The 23,045-nt window shown below is 37.4% G+C and overlaps 1 long non-coding RNA gene across 3 annotated transcripts in view; it reads left to right on the forward strand.

Moving 5' to 3' along the window:
* The window catches only part of LOC131383752 (uncharacterized), a 63,733-nt gene that overhangs the window by 25,135 nt on the left and 15,553 nt on the right, over positions 1 to 23,045 (forward strand). For all 3 annotated transcript variants that reach the window (XR_009213990.1, XR_009213987.1, XR_009213989.1), the window contains exon 2: positions 2,256 to 2,392. This is a non-coding gene — a long non-coding RNA (uncharacterized LOC131383752). The remainder of the gene's footprint in view (positions 1 to 2,255; positions 2,393 to 23,045) is intronic.

Genomic DNA, 23,045 nt, shown 5'->3' on the forward strand with positions numbered 1-23,045 from the left:
AATACTAATAACATCATTTATTAATAGACTGTTTGCCAGAACTGATGACTGAGTTTTTTTTGGAATTCGTAGTTACTTTTTTTGTTAGACTCCTAATTAAAATCAAGTCTTTTTTTTTTTTTTTTTTTTGAGACGGAGTCTTGCTCTGTCGCCCAGGCTGGAGTGCAGTGGCGCGATCTCGGCTCACTGCAACCTCCGCCTCCCGGGTTCACGCCATTCTCCTGCCTCAGCCTCTCCGAGTAGCTGGGACTACAGGCGCCCGCCACCACGCCCGGCTAATTTTTTTGTATTTTTTTTTTTCGGTAGAGACGGGGTTTCACCGTGGTCTCGATCTCCTGACCTCCTGATCCGCCCGCCTCGGCCTCCCAAAGTGCTGGGATTACAAGCGTGAGCCACCGCGCCCGGCAAAATCAAGTCATTTTTATGACAGATAGGAGGGATTCTTCACAATGTAAGAAAAGAAAAGCAAAATGAATATTTTATTTCTACATTTTTTTTAAGGAGGTATTTAAATTCTGAAAATATTACTTTGTGTAATATTAAGCTGCTTTGTTATGGGATTCTACAGGCTAAGGGAAGGCATTAATGAAAGCCATTGCCTTGTTTTAGGCTATCTAATCAATTACAGTAACGGACCCAGGAACTCAGCTTTCCTAAATTCCAAAATTCAAATACAGAACCCTTTATATTAGTGTGTTAGGTTTGTAATGTTGTACAACAAATTTCCACAAACTTTACTGCTTGAAGAAACAGCCATTTATTATCCCACACTGCTATAGGTCAGAAGTCTGACCATGGCTTAGCTGAAGTTCCCAGAAAGCCTGTCTTCTCATCTGGAGCTCGTGTGGTTGTGGCAAGATTTAATTTCTTGTGGTTGTAGTACTGAGGTCCACATTTCCTTGCTGACAATCATCCAGGGGCTGCTCTCCACTCCTAGAGGCCACCTGCATTCTTTGCCCGTGGCCCCCTCTATATTCAAAGCCAGCATTAGATAATCTCCCTGACATGGAGTCCTCTGATGCTTTGAATCCCTTTTATCAGGAAGAACCTGTTTCCTTTTTAGGGCTCATGTGATTAGGCCAGACTCTCTGCGATTGTAATCTTTCTACTTTAAGGTCAACTGATTTGGGAGCTTAATTACATCTATAAAATGCTTTCACGCTAGCACCTAGATTAGTGTTTGATTTAATGAGAGAAGGTGTTTGTATACACCAGGGACCGGAAATCTTAGAATTCTGCCTACCACAACCAGACTGTAGATTATAAACACCATTTTACTTAGCAAATACATAGACCTTTTCACATTGGAGTGGTTAATTCATCATTAGAGAGGGGCTTTATTCATTTTTTGGTGTTAATGCGCCACTTATTTTCTAAGTAATTTTGTTCGTACCAATAGCTCACCAAAGAAAAGAATGACAAAAAATAATCTGGAATGACCCGTAAAAATAACTTGCAAATACAACTGAGGATTTGAGACCCCTAATCTTGCAGATAACCAACTTTTAAAAGCTTTTTTCTAGTACCACCTCTGAACTACTAGGAATTTATGTCAAAAACAATGTCACCGGAAAATTTCTCCAGTACTTTTATAGTCAGATTTGGGAACAACTGTAATCTTAATATTATCTTATTTTAACTTGTCTGAGGTCCCTATTACCTAGTAGTACAGCCACAGCTAAAACTTTGCTTTCCAGACATTCAGTTCTAATTCTTTTTATATTGCCTACTGTGCCTGGTCTCCCATCAGTGGGAGAAGAGAAGGCAAATCTACATCTCTCCAAAGATTGCTATAAATGCATACTAAAGGGCTGGCAAACTCTCACAACTACCTGTTACTGGTATATTTTAGTTGGAGACTTTCTGAACTAGGATTCTGTTTCAGCTGTCCATTGCCACAATAATGGTATGAAATAAGCAACCACAAAATAGCAGTGACATAAAACATGCACTGATTTTTTGCTTATGAATGCATGGGTAGGCTGGTTGGGTCTACTTAATGCTAGCTAGGCTCACTCATGGGTTTGTGGTCCAATCCTATTTGATTAGCAACTTAAAAAAATTTTAGTTTATTTATTTATTTAGTGATAGGGTCTTACTCCATCGCCCAGGCTGGAGGTGCAGTGGTGCAATCATGATTCACTGCAGCCTGGACTTCCCAGGCTCAGGTGTTTCTTCCACATCAGACTCCTGAGTAGCTGGGATCACAGATGCATGCCACCAGGCTGACTAACTTTTTTTTTTTTTTTTTGTAGAGACGGGGTTTCTCCATGTTTCCCAGGCTGGTCTCAAACTCCTGGGCTCAAGCAGTCTGCCCACCTTGCCTCCCAAAATACTCCTCCAAAAAAGGAGTGTGCCACCACACCCAGCCTGAGCAACTTTTGTTTTTAAGGTAAGCACCTAAAGATAAACAGTTTGGATTTTCATGAAGGAAGAAAGTGAATACTAGAAATTACAGTCTGATAAATGGATCATGAGCAAAATGTCGAGGGTCCTGTTAACCAAGCCATGGAGAGAGGCATAATTGTCCCAAGATCCATTCATACCAAGTTAGCCTTTCTTATGTCCACCTCCTTAGCCCTTGCTGTTAGGGGTCGAAAAAGAATATTCCATGCTGCAAAGTGCATGGTGTGGTGTACAAAAAAATCCTGACAAAGTTGAAATTTGACTCTCCGATATGGAAAAGACAAAAGCAACCTAATAACCATAATGTTTTGATTGCATATAAACATATGACAACAATGATCATCTCCCAGATTAATTTGGATGTAGCCTAATGATCACACACCCTAATCATAATGTCTTTTCGGAGGAGAACATTTAAAGTAACAACCAATCACTTAATGGTATTATTTTTGTCTCATGTTGATACATTTATTCAACAGACCTTTGTTAAGTTCACTTCCTGGGAGCCAGACTGTGATGGATGCTGGAGATATAAGAATGAATAGAATCCTGAACTTTGAAGGTTGAATATCTAGCAGTGGTGTTAAAAACCTGAGCAGTTACAGCAGTATTATAAGTGTTATAATAATCAAATGAATTATTTTGATAAAATACTTATAATAAATATAATAATAAATCTACAAAGGGCAACAGGAATACAGAAGAGGCAATAGTTAATTTTGTCTTGAAAAATTGGAAATTTTGGAAAAAAATCCAAAAAAATTAGGAAAAAAGGCATGAAACCATGTAGGAACATTTTACTGAGTCTTGGAGCATGAATTGTAAAAAGAAACCTGTAACAGCAGGAAAAGGACCAGCCTGTGAAAAGTCACAGCTTGAGATAGATTTATGTCATCTGGCACTGGCAGATGATTTAGTCCTGCTAGAAAAATGATGTGCATCATGTGAGGCAGAAAGGGTGATGGGAGTTGTGGCTAGAAAGCAGGTACCAACAGTAAGCTTGTTAAATAGTTGGGTTTACCTAACAGTAAGCTTGTTAAAGAGTTGGGCTGCAGATATAATGATGTCAAGATAGAATTACTGTCTTTGAGGACAAGGTAGTAGGTAGTAGAAGGGCCTTATATACTAAGGATCTTATTTTATCAGAAATAAGGAGCCATTACAGAATTTTAAGTAGAGGAATGATGTAGTTTAATTTCTGTTACAGAAACATTACTCTGACAGCAGAGAAGAGGTTGAGTTAGAGAAGAAGATGGGAGGTAGGGAGGATACTAAATTTGTGTAAGTGAGGAGTTGAACTAAAGCAATGGAAGGTGAATAAAGAAGAGGGAGGGAGGGAGGGGTAAATTGAGTTTGGAAAATCCTCTAGTCTTATTAACTAATTGAAAATGGTAATATAATGGAGAGGAGGGAATCTCAGATAACTACTAGCTTTCTTGCTCAAGTGACTAGTTAGATGATGGTGCTACTAACCAGGTAGCTGGTTATGTACTCTACTGTACATAGGGAATCTTATTATTGGTATAAAATAATAAATTTATTTAGAAGATGGCTGATTTTGAGGTATTTGTGGAATATACAAAAGGAGCTGTTCAATACTGGAAAATACAGACCTAGAACTGAATATAGACTTGAGTATCATCACCATGTAACTGGTTATTGAAACCTGTAACATTCCATTACTTGGAGGCCTTGCAGACTTGTAAAAACAAATCAAAGACAGAATCAAGGTGAGTGTGTCCATTGAACATAGAATATGTCCATTGTTCCATAGAACATTGGTGAAAATATTCTGAAGCCTAATGTAAATGTTTCAAATATGTATGCTGCATTCATCATTTATGCTTCCTCTTCTTAATATGGAGCTACCGACTTTAAATAGTAAAAAAGTTAATTTGAAAACAATCCAAATAGGAGTAACATATTATTTGTTTCAAGACATATTTTTAACTATAAATTGAAAAGTATACTCTAGGCCGGGTGTGGTGGCTCACGCCTGTAATCCCAACACTTTGGGAGGCTGAGATGAGCGATCACCCGAGGTCAGGAGTTTTGAGACCAGCCTGGCCAACACGGTGAAACTCCGTCTCTACTAAAAATACAAAAATTAGCCAGGTGCAATCCCAGCTACTTAGGAGGCTGAGGCAGAAGAATCGCTTGACCCTGGGAGATCGAGGTTGTATTGAGCTGAGATCATGCCACTGTACTCCAGCCTGGGCGACATAGACTCCGTCTCAAAAAAAGAAAAAAAAGAAAAAAAAAAAGAGAAAAGTGAATTGTAAAACGAAAATTGTGGAAAAAATTATTATATTAGTATTTTGTTTAATTTTTTTTTTTTCTTTTAGAGACAAAGTCTTGGTCTGTCATCTGGGTTGTGATCATAGCTCACTGCAGCCTTGAACTCCTGGGCTCAAGCAATCCTCTGCCTTAGCCTCTTGAGTAGTAAAGACTACAGGCTTGAGCCACCATGCCTGGCTAATTTTATTTTATTTTTGATTAGATTGGATCTCACTATGTTGCCCAGGGTGGTCTTGAACTCCTGATCTCAAGCCATCTTCCCACCTCAGCCTCCCAAAGTGTTAAGATTTATAGGCACAAGCCACCATAACTGGCTATAACTATTTTTCAGTGGGGTTAACGGTCATGTCATTGTAGCTTGTGAAGTCTTAATATCTAAGCAGTATTTTACAGAATTTTATAAGTCATAAAAATATTTCTAATAGCACCACTTCAAATTGTTCTTCCATAATACATTTAGGATTTTATTTAATGAATAACCTGATGCTGATTAGTATAACTGGTAAATACTGCATTTATTTCCTTCTGAAAGATTCCTGTGTCTCTGCAGGCTGGGTTAAATCCCTTTTCTCTAGCTTATATATGACTGGAATATCCTTTTATCATAGCACTTATATTATTACTTTGAAATGCTCTATTTGCATGTCTATCACCAAACACATCCTTATATGAGTAATGTATAAAACTGAAATTCAATTTCATGAAATAATATTTATATTTGTAATAGGTAATGTATGCAAATATTTTCTATCCCATTCCATTGTCATTCCTTCCTTTCCATCCCATTAGAAACATCAGTGCAACCTAAGATACTGATTTAACAGATCTCTAATTGGTGTCAAGCTGTGGTTTGAAAAAGAAGTCCTAAGACATATCTCTCTGATTCTTGTATCTCTGGTGTTCAGCATATAATCTAGTACTGTTTATTGATGACAGACCTGTGGAATTTTTTGAGTGCCGCAGATGTAAATTCTAAAACAGGAAAAACAATGCTGCTTCCACTGTGCTTAGCATAGGATTTTCTAAATTCACATTTTAAGTAGTATTGTGTGCCACAAGCCATAAATTGTGTTAAAAATAAAGAGCTGTAAAGCCTTATTGCATTGCATTATCGTAATCCTACTAATACCAGTATGATTTATCCACGTGCATCCAGGAGTAACATACTGACAAATTCTCAATTAACACAAGCATTTCTGAGCTTCTAGTAGGCAGCTCTCGTGTATTAAAAGCTTTATCACTTTCAACATGGAAGTAGCATAGAAGCTAAATAATTAGAATATGTAAGAAAGAACAAACTTTTATTTAATATTACTTAAACATAAGAAAAACTTGTACATTTAAAATGACTACCCAGATATAAATCAAGACAAAATGATTCTTTTGTAAAAGAAATAACAAAGTCTTCAAAAAAACCTGAAACAATATTGAATAAATATTTAAAAAGTTAATAAGTATTTGTATTTATGGTGTTTTTATTAAGTTGAATATACAGATAGGTAAATGAATACTACAAAAATTTGTTATGGAACGCATAATACATATATTTACACATATATGTATTTTTTTCTAGTAACCTCCCTTGTTCTCTTGCTGTTACAGCTAAATTTAAAAATTTCAACCTATTTTTGTCAAGCTTTGTTCCAATTCTACGACTGAGAATGCTTTTGCTTCCATTACTAATGATCTAATCGTTGTCCATTTCAAAGGATACTTTAGAATCTCTCTCTCTTTCTCTGTTTTTTTTTTCCCCCCAGATCTGTTCTATTTGATACTGTGGTCAGTCTTGAAATTTTCTTCTTCCTTGGCTTCTTTTCTATTTTTTTTTTTTTTTTTTTTTACATTTTACTGATAGTTCCTCAGTTTTCTCCCCAGGTACTCCCTCACTTGCACCTTCAATTTTTGTATCTATTCTTGTTTTAAATAGTCTTCATAGGAAATCTTACCTAGTTTCAAACATTGTTGGAACTCAGATTTCTAAATCTATGACACCAACCCAACATCTCTTTTGAAATGCAGATTCATACATCTATCAAACTGCCTCCTAAATATAATTCCCATTAAGTGTATTGAAGTTTCATCAAACTCTACATATTTGAAAAATAGTTATCTCCCTCACCTTGCCCCTCACTCTAATATGAACAAATGTATTTCTTATATTCTACTTTAATCGTTATAGATTTTTCCTCTTTCACCTTTCTCTCATGTAATTATTGACTGAGGTGATTTTTTAAGATAAAAAAAATATTTCTTGAATATCTCCACATCTTCATTCCTATCCTGCCCATATCAGCTAGTATGGTCAGGAAAACAGAAACCACTTTAGGTAAAAGGTATTTAATACAGGAAATTAGACACAACATGGTTGGAAATCAGAGGCAGGAAACATCAGAAGAAAGTGCTCTGGTACTTAGAGAACCCAGAAATGCAGGAATCATAAAGTTGATGCCAATAATCTCAACCTCCTGCAGGGCTGACATGAGTTCTAAGAGCTTTGTACTCATTATAGATCTTGGTCCCTCTAAAATACCCCTTGAAGCTTTGTGGGATCAATTCCTATACATTCAGAAGCTATGTCTGTCTCTCTGTACAGACATGCTGCATGTGGGGCAGGACATGAGTGTCAGAAAATGAATGCCCCAGGAGCAACCTTCAACCACTGAGGATCAGAAGTTGGTGAATGAACATGGCAGCTCCTTACCCTCAGTGGAACAATTCTGAAGTCTATTCTATGTAATCCCTCCAAGGGTTTCCAGCAGGATTGAGCCTCAGTTGACTACAGCTGTAATCCATATGTCGATTTTCCTTTATTGGCTTTCTTCCCTTCCTTGTGTCACTTTTCCACGCTCTTCTGCTTCTGGATGAACTCCAAAATAAACTACCTGCTCTCAAGTCTTGTTCATAGTTTAAGACATGATTTATGCATTGCTTTTGGAGGAGGGCAGTGCTTCTCTTTCTTTTCAAACTTCCACATATTATGAGAGTGCATCTTCTTGGCAGAATTTAAGCCAGAAAATTTCTTGCAAGAGTGTCTGGCAAATACAGTTTTTAGGCTCTTAATTCTTGTGATAGAGGGAAGTATTTACTTAGAAAGGCAAGGATGACTTTGAATATCTTTGATGACATATTAATGACACCATCAATGTATATTTTAAAACATGCAATATGTATTATATTTATATGGCCCTTAGGATTATATATTATCCCATTGAGTATCAACATACATTATCTAGCAAAGTCCACATCATCCAAATTTGAACTATACACATTTAGGCAGTAATAACTATGTCATGCAGCATAATGCAACTATATCTTGAATATAAAAATATACTCACCATCTCCCCAAAAGGGAGACACAAAGCATTTCTTGTAGGTGCTAATTTCTCTTCTAGCTTACTCACAATGTCACCAGGATATTCTATAAACTAAATGCTAAATTGAAACAATTCATTTTGTTACATGTTAATCCTTAAAAAAGCTTACAAACCTTGCATATTGTCTTTCTAACCCAGTTTTCCATTCTCATTCCACACTGTGCTTTGCCTCTCACTGCCTCCTGCAGCCATGCAGGCTTTCCTTGACTTTATTGTGTTCCCCAAGCTGGCTCTACCCCAGACATTGCACATGCTCTTTCTGATGTTCTAAGTGAATGTAACCTTTTTTTTTGTTTTTTTTTTTTTTTTGAGACAGTCTTGCTTTGTTGCCCAGGGTGGAGTGCAGTAGTGCAATCTCGGCTCACTGCAACCTGTGCCTCCTAGGTTCAAGGAATTCTCGTGCTTCAGCCTCCCAAGTAGCTGGGACTACAGGTGTGTGCCACCATGCTAAGCTAATTTTTGTACTTTTAGTAGAGACAGGGTTTTGCCATGTTGGTCAGGCTGGTCTTAGACTCCTGGCCTCAAGTGATTTGCCTGCCTCAGCCTCTCAAAGTGCTGGGATTACAGGCTTGAGACACCTTGCCTGGCCCCATCTTCTTCTTCAATTAACTTTTACATCTTATCACAAGGACCATTTCCTCAGGAGGCTTCATCTGACCCTGTGATTAAGCCAAAGTCCTTTAGTGTGTGTGTTTACATACATATATATGTATGTATACATATAGATAAAGCCTCTCTCTCTCTCTGCATATATATATATATATATATATATATAATTTCATAATGTTTCATTTTGTACTTCTTCATGATTGGTTGGTTGATTATTTTTCCTCTCATCATATGTACCTCGATAGCATGATCATTTATATTTGTTATATTTTTGCTATTATACCCCCAGCACTGAGTATAGTGTATAGTGTCTAGTACATGTAAGAATCTCAATAAATTTGTTAAATGGATAAACGCAAAGGATACTCTATGAAAAGAATTATGAGGATTACTGACATTTGCATCATAAACTGTATGATGTTATTATTACATGTTACATTATCTTAGAATTATATTTTTCCCAAGACATGCTTGTTAGTTGTGATTCTCAGTAACTCCAGAAAGGATACTTTTACCATTTTATCATCACTTAGTTGTAGTTTTTAAATTAATACTATTTTTGGGTTTAAATTATAAATCATTGATATTTAAATGTCATTTTATCAATGACTTACCAATTTTCAGTGGTTTTCCTAATCCAATAGAATGCAGCAATGCATACGAGCATTAGCAAGAATTTTGACCCATATAGTTATACTTAAAAGCACAAATCGATTCTTGTGTAAAATGATTTATAGCTCTCTTGCTGAAGAATGTACATAATGCTCCCAAAATTTGTTTGTAAATCAAATTTCAGATAAATTAGCTGTGGGTCATTGTCCCAGTTTAATTGGTTTCAGTCAGAATATTTGAGAACCATTTCATTTAGAGAGTTTAAGTTGTGTCTTATTTATCTTTGTGTTCCCCAGATCTAATAGAAGTCTGGGTGCTTACTAGCTGGATCATATTTCTAAGGCCAGTCCAAGTTTATGGATTGGTACATGTGGTGACTCTTATTTGGCTTAAGTAACATTCTAATTTTCTGCTGAGTCAGCAATCAAGAATACAAAGGTTATATATCACCAGATGGATATACGTGAATGAATAAGCTCCTCCATATTTCCATAGTTTCTCATGGAGATGTGCCCTTAGTCTATCACTATTAGGTTAATCAGGCTATAACACATCATAACTTGAAAGAGACACACAGTATATGTTCAGTGAATTCAAACTCTTTTTATTCCTTATTCTATAACCAGAATGAATTTTCCATACTTTTACTAGTAAACATATGTAATACTGTACATATAATGAGTACATATAATAGTGTGCATCTATACATTAATAGTATATGTAACAGTTTAGTGTTTATGATTTTAAAGAAGGCATTTCTTATGGATACTAGTCATTAATAAACACTCTGCATTGGGGAAATAAAATGCATACTTTATTGTTTATGTGTGTGTGTGTGTGTGTGTTTTTGCAACAGCATCTTGCTCTGCTGCCAAGGCTCGAGTGCAGTGGCACAACCCTGGCTCACTGCAACCTCCGCCTCCTGGGTTCAAGCGATTCTCCTGCCTCAGCCTCCCGAGTAGCTGGGACTACAGGCTTATGCCACCGTGCCTGGCTAACTTTTATATTTTTAGTAGAGATGGTGTTTTGCCATGTCGGCCAGGCTGGTCTCGAACTCCTGATTTCAAGTGATCAGCCTCTCTTGGCCTCCCAAAGTGCTGGGATTACAGGCTTGAGCCACCATGCCTGGCTTTTTTGGTTTTAAGTACATGTCATTTTGATTAACTGAAATTATACTTTTGATTACATCTTAGTTGACTGAAATTTGATGTGATTGTAAAGTTGTAAATGTTTATACTTTACTTAAAACTCATAGAAGATATAGTTTGTATGACTGAATAGATTTGGGCATTTTTAATGTAATTTAAATAATTAGATAAAAGCCACATCAGGAACATAAGGATCTACCATAACTTGAGGATGGTACTGGATTGAAAATACAATATTGGTGGGAAAATTTGATAAACCTTAACACAATTTTCTTTGCCAACAGAATGCCATGTGAGTCAAATAAATTTTTTTGTTTTTGATTGTTTTTACTTTTATTTTGAATATTCTATATTGCTTATTTCATGGTATATAAAGAAATTATGCAAGATTTTACAAGGTTTATTTTCCCCTTTGGATTAAACTTTAAAGCATAATACTTAAAGTAATAGAAAACTGACATTCGTAGCTGTCTTTTGTGCCCCTGTGTATGTGGTCTGGTCTAGACCTGGAGTTCAATATTCTCAGCAACCCTTGATAAACTCTTCATTTTCAAAAATACCCTCTGAAGAAGATACCAGAGTAGTCATTACACATAGCCATCTGTTTTGAGCCTCTGTAGTGTATGAAAATATAGGAAAATATTTTTGCAATTTTGGGGTCAAATATTTCTTACACAAGGCACGGAAAGCACAAACCATAAAAGGATAAGATAATAAGTTAGACTTCATAAAAGTTGAAAACTTACACTCATCAAAGAAACACCGTTAAGAAAATAAGTAGGCATTTATATTCTTGAGAAAACATATACCATACATAGATTTAAAAAGAATTTTATCAGAATATTTAAATAATTTCTAAAACTCAATAATAGCTTTTGTGTTTAAACCTGTGGTCTTTTTCAAATTATGTTTGAGTATTGTGAGAGACATATTTGAAGTTGTTTTTTCCCCTCATATGGATATCCAGTTGTTTCAATACCTTTTGTTGAAATGACTTTCCTTTTGGTGTCTTTGTAAAAAGTGACTATATAATTGTGTGTCTATTTCTGGACTCTTAATTCTATTCCACTGACCTATTTGTCTGTCCTTATGCAACATTACTGTGTCTTGGATACTATAACTTTTAGAATAAGTTTTGAAATCAGGTAATGTGAATACTCCAATTTTTTTCTTATTTTTCAAGATAATTTTGGCTATTTTGAGTTCTTTGTATTGTCATATAGATTTTACAAAGTGTTTTGTCAGTTTGCACAAAAAGGAAACTGCTGTGCTCTGCTGGGGCTCCACATCTTTGTGCAATGATTTGGAAGGTGCCTCTAGACTGAACCACAGGTGATTGTGGGACTCACCTCATGGCTTACCCTTGTGTCACAGGTTACAGTTCTCTGCTACCTGTTGTCAAACATCTCACTTTGATGCTTCATATATTTTGTAAAGTTTCATAGTTGTTTCAAGCTGGATAGTTAATCCAGTGCCAGTTATTCAGTCATAGTTGGAAACAGAAATTATACATATAATTTTACACCTATAATTCTATACAAAATGTAGGAGAATATTATATAGGAAATATGACTGTTCTTATATTTTTCTTCAACAGTTCAGAAATGTAGATTGGAACTATGATATTATAATACTATGTAAACAAAGTGCTATTTAACACAGATGTTTAAAAACATCAAGTGAATTTTTGGTTGAATAAATGGATATTGTTTTGCATGGTCAGAATTTTATTTTTTGTTTATTGACCACTTAGATAGGTTGTCATTTGAACAATTTCTCTTTAATTTTCTTAATTAATTAATAAAAGATAGACAACTCTTTTGGGAAACTTTAGAAATGAGTGTGGCATTTTGATGAAAAGTCTGTTTTAAATCTGCCTTACATAAATGCTCTTTTTTTGTGTTTGTGTGTCTTTAGTACCAATTTCAACAGGCCATTATTCAATGGCTCCAACAGTTTGAGGATGTAGTGGATGGGCCAGCTGGATTTCAGTGTGTACTCTACCAGTGTAATTATGGGGAAAATATCTCTCACTTGAGACAGAAATTTAATTCCATTATTTGAAGCCATGAGATTAGATATTTCCTATGCATCATTTAAAATCTTCTAATTTCTAAAAAAAGTATGTAGAATATGCAAGGATTTGCCTTTACTTAAGTATTTATGACTTTATTTTCTTTGTTTTTATAGAGACAGGGTCTTGCTCTGTTGCTCAGGCTGAAGTGGAGTGGCGTGATCATAGCTCACCGCAGCCTCCAATTCCTGGGTACAAGGGATACTCCCAGCCTCCCGAGTAGCTGGAACTACAAGTGTGTGCCACCATGCCCAGCTAATTTAAAAATATTTTTGTAGAGATGAGGTCTTGCTATGTTGCCCAGGCAGGTTTGGAACTCCTGGCATCAAGCAATCCTCCCACCTCAGCCTCCTAAAGTGCTGGGATTATACCTATGAGCCATTACGCCCAGCCTATGACCTTATTTTTATCAATACACAATATATTTAAAGGTCTTAGACACACACACAAATTTACAAAAACACACAAAGAATTACGAAGAACTGTCAAGTGTTAAATTTACTGAAGTGTGGCAAGTCAATTGATTTGGCTTGAAGTATGATCAAAAAGGTGTTTTTTGATAGTTTCTAAAGAAATCATAATATCGTCAACTTAGGGAAAAAAAGAAACTTAAATATATTAGAATAACTAAACATAAACTACAATTGTTTATTGAGTTACTAAATAATCCAGAACTTCTATGGGCCACAAAAATATTATTCTGACATTCTAATGGTTATTTTATTCTTTGTTTAGTTTTGGGAGCTAACTATGGACCCACCTATGTGTCAGCATTAAGGCATTGACTCTTTCCCTCCCTGACCTAACTCCCATACAGAGTTAAACAATATTGAAAATCTTTTTTTCATTGTGATCATATACAATTTTGTGCTCCTTTGCAGTCAATGATTCCAACAAGGGAATGGGAAATATGAGAGCATGAAGATAATGGGTTTAGGAGACAATTTGAAAGTAAAATAAATAGGTCCTTGTGGCCAAATTAAATAGGACCTCGTGAATTTTAAATTCCCTCAATTTAATGTTGAGGAAATGAATAAAAAAAGAAGAGAAGAGATAGTACATTCTAACTTTCACCTATTTGTTTATTCATTTACTTAACAAACATTGATTGAGTTTGTACTATGTCTCATTTAGCATGTCAAAGCTCTGGGAATAAAAGATGACTAAAACAGGATTCTTTTCCCTAGGAAGGTCACAGTCTGATAGAGGAGGTAAAAACACATCCAATCAACTATAACACAATGTAATACATTAAACTTTTACTCTACCACCATTATATTTAATGTACTGAGGGAAGACAAATGAGTGAACAACTAATTATATTGGGGAAAGTATCTGGGAAGACTCTAGAGAAGATGTAACAATTGTCCTTAACATTAAAAAATGATCTTTCTCAGGAGAGATATGTGGCAAAGATGGTTCAGGTAAAGAATGGAGGGAGCAATGTAAAAGGCGTGAAGTGCAAGGCACGGTTGGAAAAAGGGAAATCGTTTGATATAAACAAATTTAAAGAATATGTTGAAGGAGTCATGGAGGATGAAACTGAAAAGCTAAATTCTGACCAGGTTGCAATAATGTAAAAATGTTTGAATTTTACCTTGTAAGTTACTGACAATCATGAGAGATTTCTAAAAGGGGAGTAAAAGGAACAGAGTTATACTTTCATTAATAACTTTAGGGGTAGGATAGGTTAGGGATGATTAATAGTATAGGCAAGATAGTGGAGCAAGAAATGATGGGGAAATGGGTAAGGCATAGGATAGATTTAAAATACAATTTGAAAGTAGTTACCTATTGCTGCAAAAATAATGACCTCTAAGTTTAGTGGCTTAAAATGACAAGAAATCTTTATGTTCTCACACCCTTCCTATGAGGCAGGAATTCAAGAGCAGCTTAGCTGGTTAGTCCTGGCTTCAGTTTCTTCATGTGGTTGCTGTTACATGTCAGCCAAGCTGCAGTCATTTAACAGCTTGACTGGGGCTAGAGGATTCTCTTTTAAGATGGCTCAATCATATAGCAGTGCTGGAAATTGCCAAGAGGCTTAGGTTCTTTGCTCCAAGGACCTCTCCATAGGGCTATTGGAGTTTCCCCCAAATGCATGATGAGCAGCTTCTCTCAAAGTGAATAATGCAGGAGAAAGAAGGCTTTTGTGACTTGGCCTCGGACATCGCACTCTGTGATTTCTGCAATATTCTATTGGTATCACAATTCAGTTCTACCTAGTGTTGTAGGGAAAAACACAGGGGAGTGAATTCCAGTGCTGAGGTTCATTGGGAGCAGTCGTGGGGCTTGGCTCCCAGAACTTTATCCTGAACATGCCAATCTGTCTCTTTGTGTGAGTCAGTTCTATAGTTCTTTCATAAAGACAGGAATTGCTACTCAAAATAGCAACTACTCTTATTGCACTGATCTATTCATGAATGCATAATAAATGCCTCTGTAACTTCTAGCAAGTGAGAAAGGTGCGGTGAATTTAGCTATTGTCTGGACTTCAGGCAGCAGGGAGAATGGGATTGGCCGCTGTCATCGTCACAAAGCTTGTTAGCCCTAGAGAACAGAGTAAGTGGGAGAGAGATTCATTTTAAGCAACATCCAAGTAACAAGAGTATCTATGGGGGAAAATACATGCTACTTTGATCTTTTGCTGAGATATCTTTCCCTTCTATCTCTGGGCTAGGAACCTAGATTGGTGCAAAGGTCAGTTTCTTATGGCAAAGGACAGGATGAAGGTGTCATTCTAGGCTTTTAGAATGTGTATGTGTTTATGCATGTGCTTGAAATATTTTAAACACTCTTCTTACGTATTTTAAGTATTTAAAATCCAGGAAACAAGTGATATAGTGCTCACTCTTTACTCTTGCTCTCCTAACATGCATATTTTATCTATTTAAAGCTACTTGGAGATCATTTTCCACGCCTGCATTTAAGAGTTGTATGTATATATATATGTACTTTCTCTTTCCATGCCCTTAAATTCTCATTTAGGAATACCTCTTGGACACTCAGTCATTCTTACAGAGAAAATAGTGAGACAGATTTTTAAAAATATTTATTTTCAAGTGTGAAATAGAACCTGTTATATAAGTCCATTTTCACACTGTTATGAAGAAATACCTGAGACTGGGTAATTTATAAAGAAAAGAGTTTTAATTGACTCACAGTTCTGCATGGCTGGAGAGGCCTCAGGAAACTTAGAATCATGGTGGAAGGCACCTCTTCACAGGGTAGCAGCAGAGAAAATGAGTGCCTACTGAAGGGGAGAGCCCTTTATAAAACCTTCAGATCTCGTGAGAACTCACTCACTATCACGAGAACAGCATTGGGGGAAATCTGCCCCCATTAATCAATTACATCCCACCAGGTCCCTCCCACAACACATAGGGATCATGGGATTACAATTCAAGAGAAGATTTGGGTAGGGACACAAAGCCAAACCGTATCACATGTTCTAGAGACATCTCTTAATGGTTACTCAAAAACCTAACTGAATGATTGAGGTCATGCCATCCTGCAATAAAAATGTTAATAGGCTTTTAAACACATTGAAATGTGCATTGTCCAGATGCTTTCAGGCATAATTGCAATGACATTGGGATCTTATTCTGAGTTGGCAGTGTGCTGCAATTATTTTTTTAAGTCAGCAGCATTTAATTGATTTGAGGATTATTCCTGTGTTTGATATTTGGATGAGATTGACAAATACTCATTTTTCTAGAATAACATTTTAATGCAAATTTTTTATGACAGAGTGTCTGTGATGCTAAATGTTGCTCTTATTTTCCACAAGAGAGCATAATTATGATTTTCCATCACTAAAATTATTTCACATTTTTGATTAAAGTTGGCTTGCTTTCTGTCAATGCAGTTGAAAAGTGAAGTTTATTGATATACTGTAAAAGTATTTCACTGGCTAGTGTTTCTACACAGAAATTATCAAATAAAACAATGCCAGTGAAGACTATTTTGGGCAATAAAGTTTAGAATATTTGTATGTACCTTTTTCAAACAACATGAATGTCATCATGAAAATTTCAACAGTTTATTAAGGATAGCTTTTTAAAATGATGTTGTAGAAAGACTGGATAAGACACAAAAACGGTAAGAAAAACACTTTCAGTCCTAAATTCATTATTTATTAGTGTGGTTTTTAAGTAAGTCATTTTATATCTTTACTTTCAGTTCTATCCTGTGTGTCTTGAGATTAATAAATGTACTTTATAATCTTATCGTGAGGATTAAATGAGCTAATATATGAAATAATTTTAGTATACAGCCTAGAAATACTAGCATGTGATAAATATTTATTTCTGTTTCTAAATTTTCTTTATCCTTGCCTTCTAGTTGAAAAGTATATTAGATAATGGGTAAATCTAAGAAAACATGTTGCAACAAGAAAAAAATTTTGTGTAATTGTGTGCTCAGTTATTTCAGCTGTGGAACTAATTTTGCCAGTAGATGTAATTTGCTTAGGACTAAACAAAGTTTATCCTGTGAGCTATTTTGAACAATTTTATTATAAGAATTGTTTATTTTATGGAAGAATCTTATATAAAAATATTTAAAGTAGGATCCACATGGTGGCCAACAAGATTATAATGATAATATTAATAATAAATCTGAATTCCTTTATATGAGACATGAGATTGGCAATTGTCTTTAGCTCCCAACATTTCCTATTGTCTTAATGGCCAGCTTTTCTCCTTTGTATTACCTTAATGGTTCCTGTAAATATTTGTTGTCTGTGATTTCAAGCATCAGAATAAGCTTCCATCTTAAGGATTTATCTTTGGCAAGATAATTTCCTTTTCCTAAGTGGAAATTGCCTGCTAGAAAGTCAGCAATAGTAACACAAATTCACATACCTGTCTTCATCTACTATTTTCAAAAACCCAAAGAAACAGCGACAACAACAAAAATAATACCTGATTATACCAAAACAGAAAAGAGCAAAACAAATCAACTTTGACCTAAATAGAGAAAAATAATCCTCATTTTTAGCTTCAGAATGATAGCATGCTTCCTAAAGCCATACCATAAATAGCATTATTTTCAACATGGCCAATTTTCTAATATACCTATACTCATATGAAACAGGGATCTTAGAAATCAGCATTTTCAGTTCCAGGTCTTCTGAAAGCTCATAGAATTCTTCTGAAGTTTTACTGACAGCTTTGGGGATTGTACCTTTGATGGTAGGGCCAGCTTTTCTTACAAATTTTTCCTTTCCTTCAATTTGAAAATAATATTTACTACAAATGCTTTGGTTTCTTATTATAATTGCCATCATACAGTTAATGAAAACTAAATTTTATTATTGTAACACCCAACTATGAACCTAAAATTCAGATTGTCTTAGTTTGTTTTTGCAAAAGTGGCATAAGTTCCCTAACAATCTGATCATTGAATTTATACTTACTCTTTACCCAAGGTTAAACATATCATAATTGGACAGTGTCCCAATAAAATAAGGATTATATCCAGTCTCTCAATGCTCATCAGGATTTATTCTCATGCTTATTTTACTGTACTTGCTTTTTTTTTTTTTTTGCCTTTTTAATCTTCTCATGTTTGCCTTCAAATGAGTAAGAAGATGGAGTGTGGATGATAAAAATGAGAGGAGTCCAGGTGTTTCATTAATATGAAGGACATTCCACTACTTAAAAAAAAAAAAGTTTGTGATTTGAGATCAAATGGGGAAGATAAAGTTGAAAAGTGCTGACATGTTATCAAAACATCAGCATTATGAAACAGCAGGTACTGGAGCCATTCTAGATATTCATTTATGTTGACACCTTTAGGCCACAAGGGAGAAAGTGTGACTGTCAGTTATCTCATTTTGTTACTTTTGTAAAAGATCTGCTGATTCTTTGTGTATAGCTGTGGTATCATTTCAAGTTTTTCCTGGCTCTAAGCATCAGGTCATCACCCTGGCATCCTGTACCTATCACTAACTGTACTATTTCCTTTCTTCTCAATTTATGTGACTTTTTTCAAGATACTTTAATATGTGATCTCATTAAGCAGCAACAACATTCATGTATAAACAGGAAATAATTTTGTTCCTTCATTTCATCAAAAGCCATGTGTTGAAGATTCCTTTATTTTTTAAATAATACTCCATTATGTGTATATACTATATTTTGTTTACCCATTTATCTATAAATGAACACTTGGGTTTCTTTTTTTTATTATTATACTTTAAGTTTTAGGGTACATGTGCACAACGTGCAGGTTTGTTACATATATATACATGTGCTATGTTGGTGTGCTGCAACCATTAACTAGTCATTTAACATTAGGTATATCTCCTAATGCTATCCCTCCCCCCTTCCCCCATCCCAGATTCCTTTATTTTCTAATGCAGGCACTGGGGTATAAAACCTAATAAAATATGGTACATAGACTGAGGAGAGTGGCCATTTCTCCTGCTGTCCCCTGTCTCCAAAGAAATGGAGGAAGTAAAAACTGAAAAATAACAGACTGATCAGTGCCACTGGTCAGGTCTGTAGTTTAAAGATTAACCCCCACCCTAACCACTTGTGCTATCTATAGGTCACAGACAATGGTATGGAGAAATACTTGCCTTGCTCACCACCCCAACCTAGTCATGTACCCCATGCTTGCTCAATCTATCACAACCCTGTCACGTGGACCCCTTAGAGCTGTAAGCCCTTAAAAGGGCCAGGAACTCTTTCTTCGGGGAGCTCGGTTCTTGAGACACAAGTCTGCTGACGCTCCTGTCTGAGTAAAGCCTCTTCCTTCTTTTTTTTCTTTTGGAGACGGAGTCTTGCTCTGTCGCCCAGGCTGGAGTGTGGTGGCGCCATCTTGGCTCACTGCAAGCTCCGCCTCCCGTGTTCATGCCATTCTCCTGCCTCAGCCTCCCAAGTAGCTCGGACTACAGGCACCTGCCACCACACCTGGCTAATTTTTTGTATTTTTAGTAGAGACGGGGTTTCACCATGTTAGCCAGTATGGTCTTGATCTCCTGACTTCGTGATCCGCCCGCCTCAGCTTCCCAAAGTGCTGGGATTACAGGCATGAGCCACTGTGCCCAGCCGCCTCTTCTTTCTTTAACCCGTTGTCTGAGGGGTTTTGTCTGCAGCTCGTCCTGCTACAAGACAATTCAATGTGCAAGGTAAAAAGTGCTGATAATGATGAGTAAAGTGATACAGGTTACAGAAGATGGGCATTCATATCACTTAGGGCAGTGGTGGTTCTCAATCTTGGTCGCACATTATAATCACCTGGGGAGGTGCTAGAATCTCTATCTCCAGGCACCACCCAACACCAGTTAAATCTGAATCTCAGAGGGTGGGGCTCAGGACCCAATATTATTTTTAAAGCTTTCTAAGTGATTCCAATGTGAGACCAAGTTTGAGAACCACCAGTCTGGATATTCAAATATGAATTCCCAGTAGAGTTGAGACTTGAGGTTTTCTTTTTAGAAGTATGAAGAAACAGAGAATGGCATAATAGGAAGAAAGGGTATCTTTTTAAAGAGTCAAAAGACTAAAAAACAACATGACAAATTTAGGCAACTCACAAGTTATTCAGTATGGCAAAAGGAAAGATAGTGAATAGAATGTTATAAAGTTTGAGGGAAGGGTAGGCAAAAAACTAATCCTCAAGGACCTTGACCAATTTATTTCCAATATAAATGATAGTCACAGCAACAAGGTGGGCACAGGAAAAAGGAAGCGAGTTTAGTGTAGTGAGAAAGGAATAGAAAAATAGAGATGGAACAGTAGAAGTGGCTGCCTATGAGGAAGAAATGTAAAACCAGAGTGGATAGGCTAGCACCCTATGGAAGGAGCCAGAAGCAGAAATGATCAAAGGCAGAGGGATGGGTTGGGGAATGGGGTAAGATAATTTTTGATTGAGGTAGGTCAGATTTGATATTCAGTATTGAAACTAGACTTAGAATGAGTGTTTCATTTTGTGAATCTCATGGTGTGGATTGGGGGGCTGGAAAAAAGGGTAGAAGGAACTAGATAAGAAGGTGCATATCCTCTGTTACCTGGCTGGAGGGATCTGAGCTCAGTTTTCAGGCATGGAGAATCACCTGGGCTGAGGAGTAATAGTGAGGTTGCTACTTAATGCTTACTTTAATACTCAGGGATTGAAATCCATGTTTCCATATCTCTTCATGCTCTCTACTCTGCATTTCCCCCACATCTCCTGTACATCAGTCTGAGTATGGAGAGGAACCATACACCTATTTCTAAATCGAATTTGCTGTTGGAGAAGAAACTCCTACACATGATTGATTAAACAAGACTTTCTGTGATTCACGGAGTGGACACAGCTGAGCATATAGAGAATAGGCTATCATTATTCAAACATGGAGGCATATGGAGATTGATAGTGGTAGATTCTCATTGACCCATTGACTTCTTTTATAGGATTACATAACGAGAACTATGGTTTGCATTTGGAAAGGGCATCTCTCTTACATGGGATATAGTTTGTAGCCATGCAAAAGAGACTACCAATTATTCATAGAAGGTTGTTGATCACACTCTCAGGCTGATTTGCATGAATGAATGGGCTGATTTAACTGATTAACCATAGACAAGTACTGGTAAATACACCAGCAGTCTGTCACCCAGGCTGGAGTACAGTGACATGATCTTGGCTCACTGCAACCTCTGTGTCAGGTTCTAACTGATGTCTGAGGGGAGTCAGTGGGGCGAATGGCAGGTAGCTGGAAAACCACTCGAGGAATAGTAGACAGTTTTGACATGGCTTTACTCTTTCTCTGGGCATGAGCAAACTCTACGTACAGCATTAGCAGCGTAGTTATACCTTTTACAGACAATAGTGGTTCCAAGCCAAGCATGAGCTCATGTGGGTGATCACCTAATGCACCTCACGTGGCATGGTTACATAATGTGTGGGGTTGTGCACCTGTACTCCAAACTTGCTGAGTCATGCTGCGCCAGAAGGCCGCCTTGGTCTACTCCTGACTAAAGTGCAGCCATTTCCCTTACACTCCACCCCCTAGGCTGAGGGCATCCTCTGGGCAGGGACACGTGCCCATAGGGTAGAGCCCTGAATCCATAACCCACAACAACAATACAGAGAGCAACAGCTCACTACTAGGACACCAGATATGCTACTTATGACCATTAGGGCCCATCATTGGCCAGAGCCTAAGGATGCCCACCATCTCTGCAGGGGGTCATCAGTAAGGCTCTTGATTCCATTAATCTCTTGTGAGAACTGTTGCAGGGCTGCTGTCATGTTCTGCCGATTGTCAGCAATAAAGGCACAACATTGTATTCCTAAAAGAGAACAGGTGCCTCCTTGGGCAGTAGTTATTATGTCTAAGGCCATTTGGTTTTGCAACGCCACCTTACTGATCTGATCAGTAAGGTGTTAACAGGACAAGGGCCACTTGGGTGTAATTCAGAGCCTGAGTGGTGTGCTCTGCAAGAGCAGTAACTTGTGCTTATGACACCCACTCCAGAGATAGTCATTGCCAAGGAGTGGAACCACCAGGGGGCTCGTCGAACTTGCAGAAACTGAGAGTGTAGTGCTTCCTGGTTATGTGGGTGTCTGGGCAATGTGGGGAGAACAGTGGCAGGTACATAAGGCCACCCCCAGGTACAACGTCTATAGGTAAGGCCACCTTGTGTCCCCACAGACCCATAAACCCCCAGGGGGCACAAAGTCCATTGGAGCTGACCTTAGTGGGGCTGCTTGTTCTACCACACCTTTGGTGTGGTGATACATGTTATTTTTTCACAGGCTGTCATGGGTACCCATCCCACATTGGTATTACCCCAGTGTTGCTCTATGCACCATGGTGCCTGGGCCAGGGGTACTACTTGTTCCCCCACTAGCCAGCCTCACCCATCATAAACACTATGGGCCAGCAAGGGGGGCAGGTGCACCATGAGTTTTGCGGCATCCTTTGTCCAAAGCTTGCTGCCTTGTGTTCCAGGTGTTGGCCATCAGACCCCAAGTCTCCAGCCATGTTGAGTTACCTTCAGGCCCTGATTTTGTATGTCAAGGTAAGCCTTCCACAGCAGCTGCTGCTGGAAGGGCAGTGCAGATCCATCTGTTGGAAACACTGGTCACCTCAGCGTAGGTGTGGGCCCAGTCCATAATGCAGCTGGAGCATGTTAACTTATGGTCAAGATGACACAGCAGGCACAGATATTAACAGAGGTAAATCATGTCTCTCAGGCAAAATACAGGCTAACCTTTCATCCCTGAATAACAATGCAACCACCCAGGGCTTTTGCCCTGGGCAATGGTACCACACCTTCTCAGCTCGCCATAGTTCCTCTGAGTCCTGTATCTGCACCAGAGTCACAGGGGGAGCTCATAATAGGCCACACAGACAGTACATATATCCCCTGGAGGAGGGTTCCTTCCCTGCCCATTCCCCTATGAACAGTCAACTTTGGGGGCCTTGTTTTAAACACCCAAGGAGTGACATGCAAGTTGTACTGTAAGTCCTCCTCCCGGGAGCTACAATGACCAACCACCAGCAATGGTGGAGGTGGGGGTAGTGGT

This window comes from Hylobates moloch, unplaced genomic scaffold, assembly GCF_009828535.3.
Source record: "Hylobates moloch isolate HMO894 unplaced genomic scaffold, HMol_V3 SCAFFOLD_1, whole genome shotgun sequence".
NCBI classification, from domain to species: domain Eukaryota; kingdom Metazoa; phylum Chordata; class Mammalia; order Primates; family Hylobatidae; genus Hylobates; species Hylobates moloch.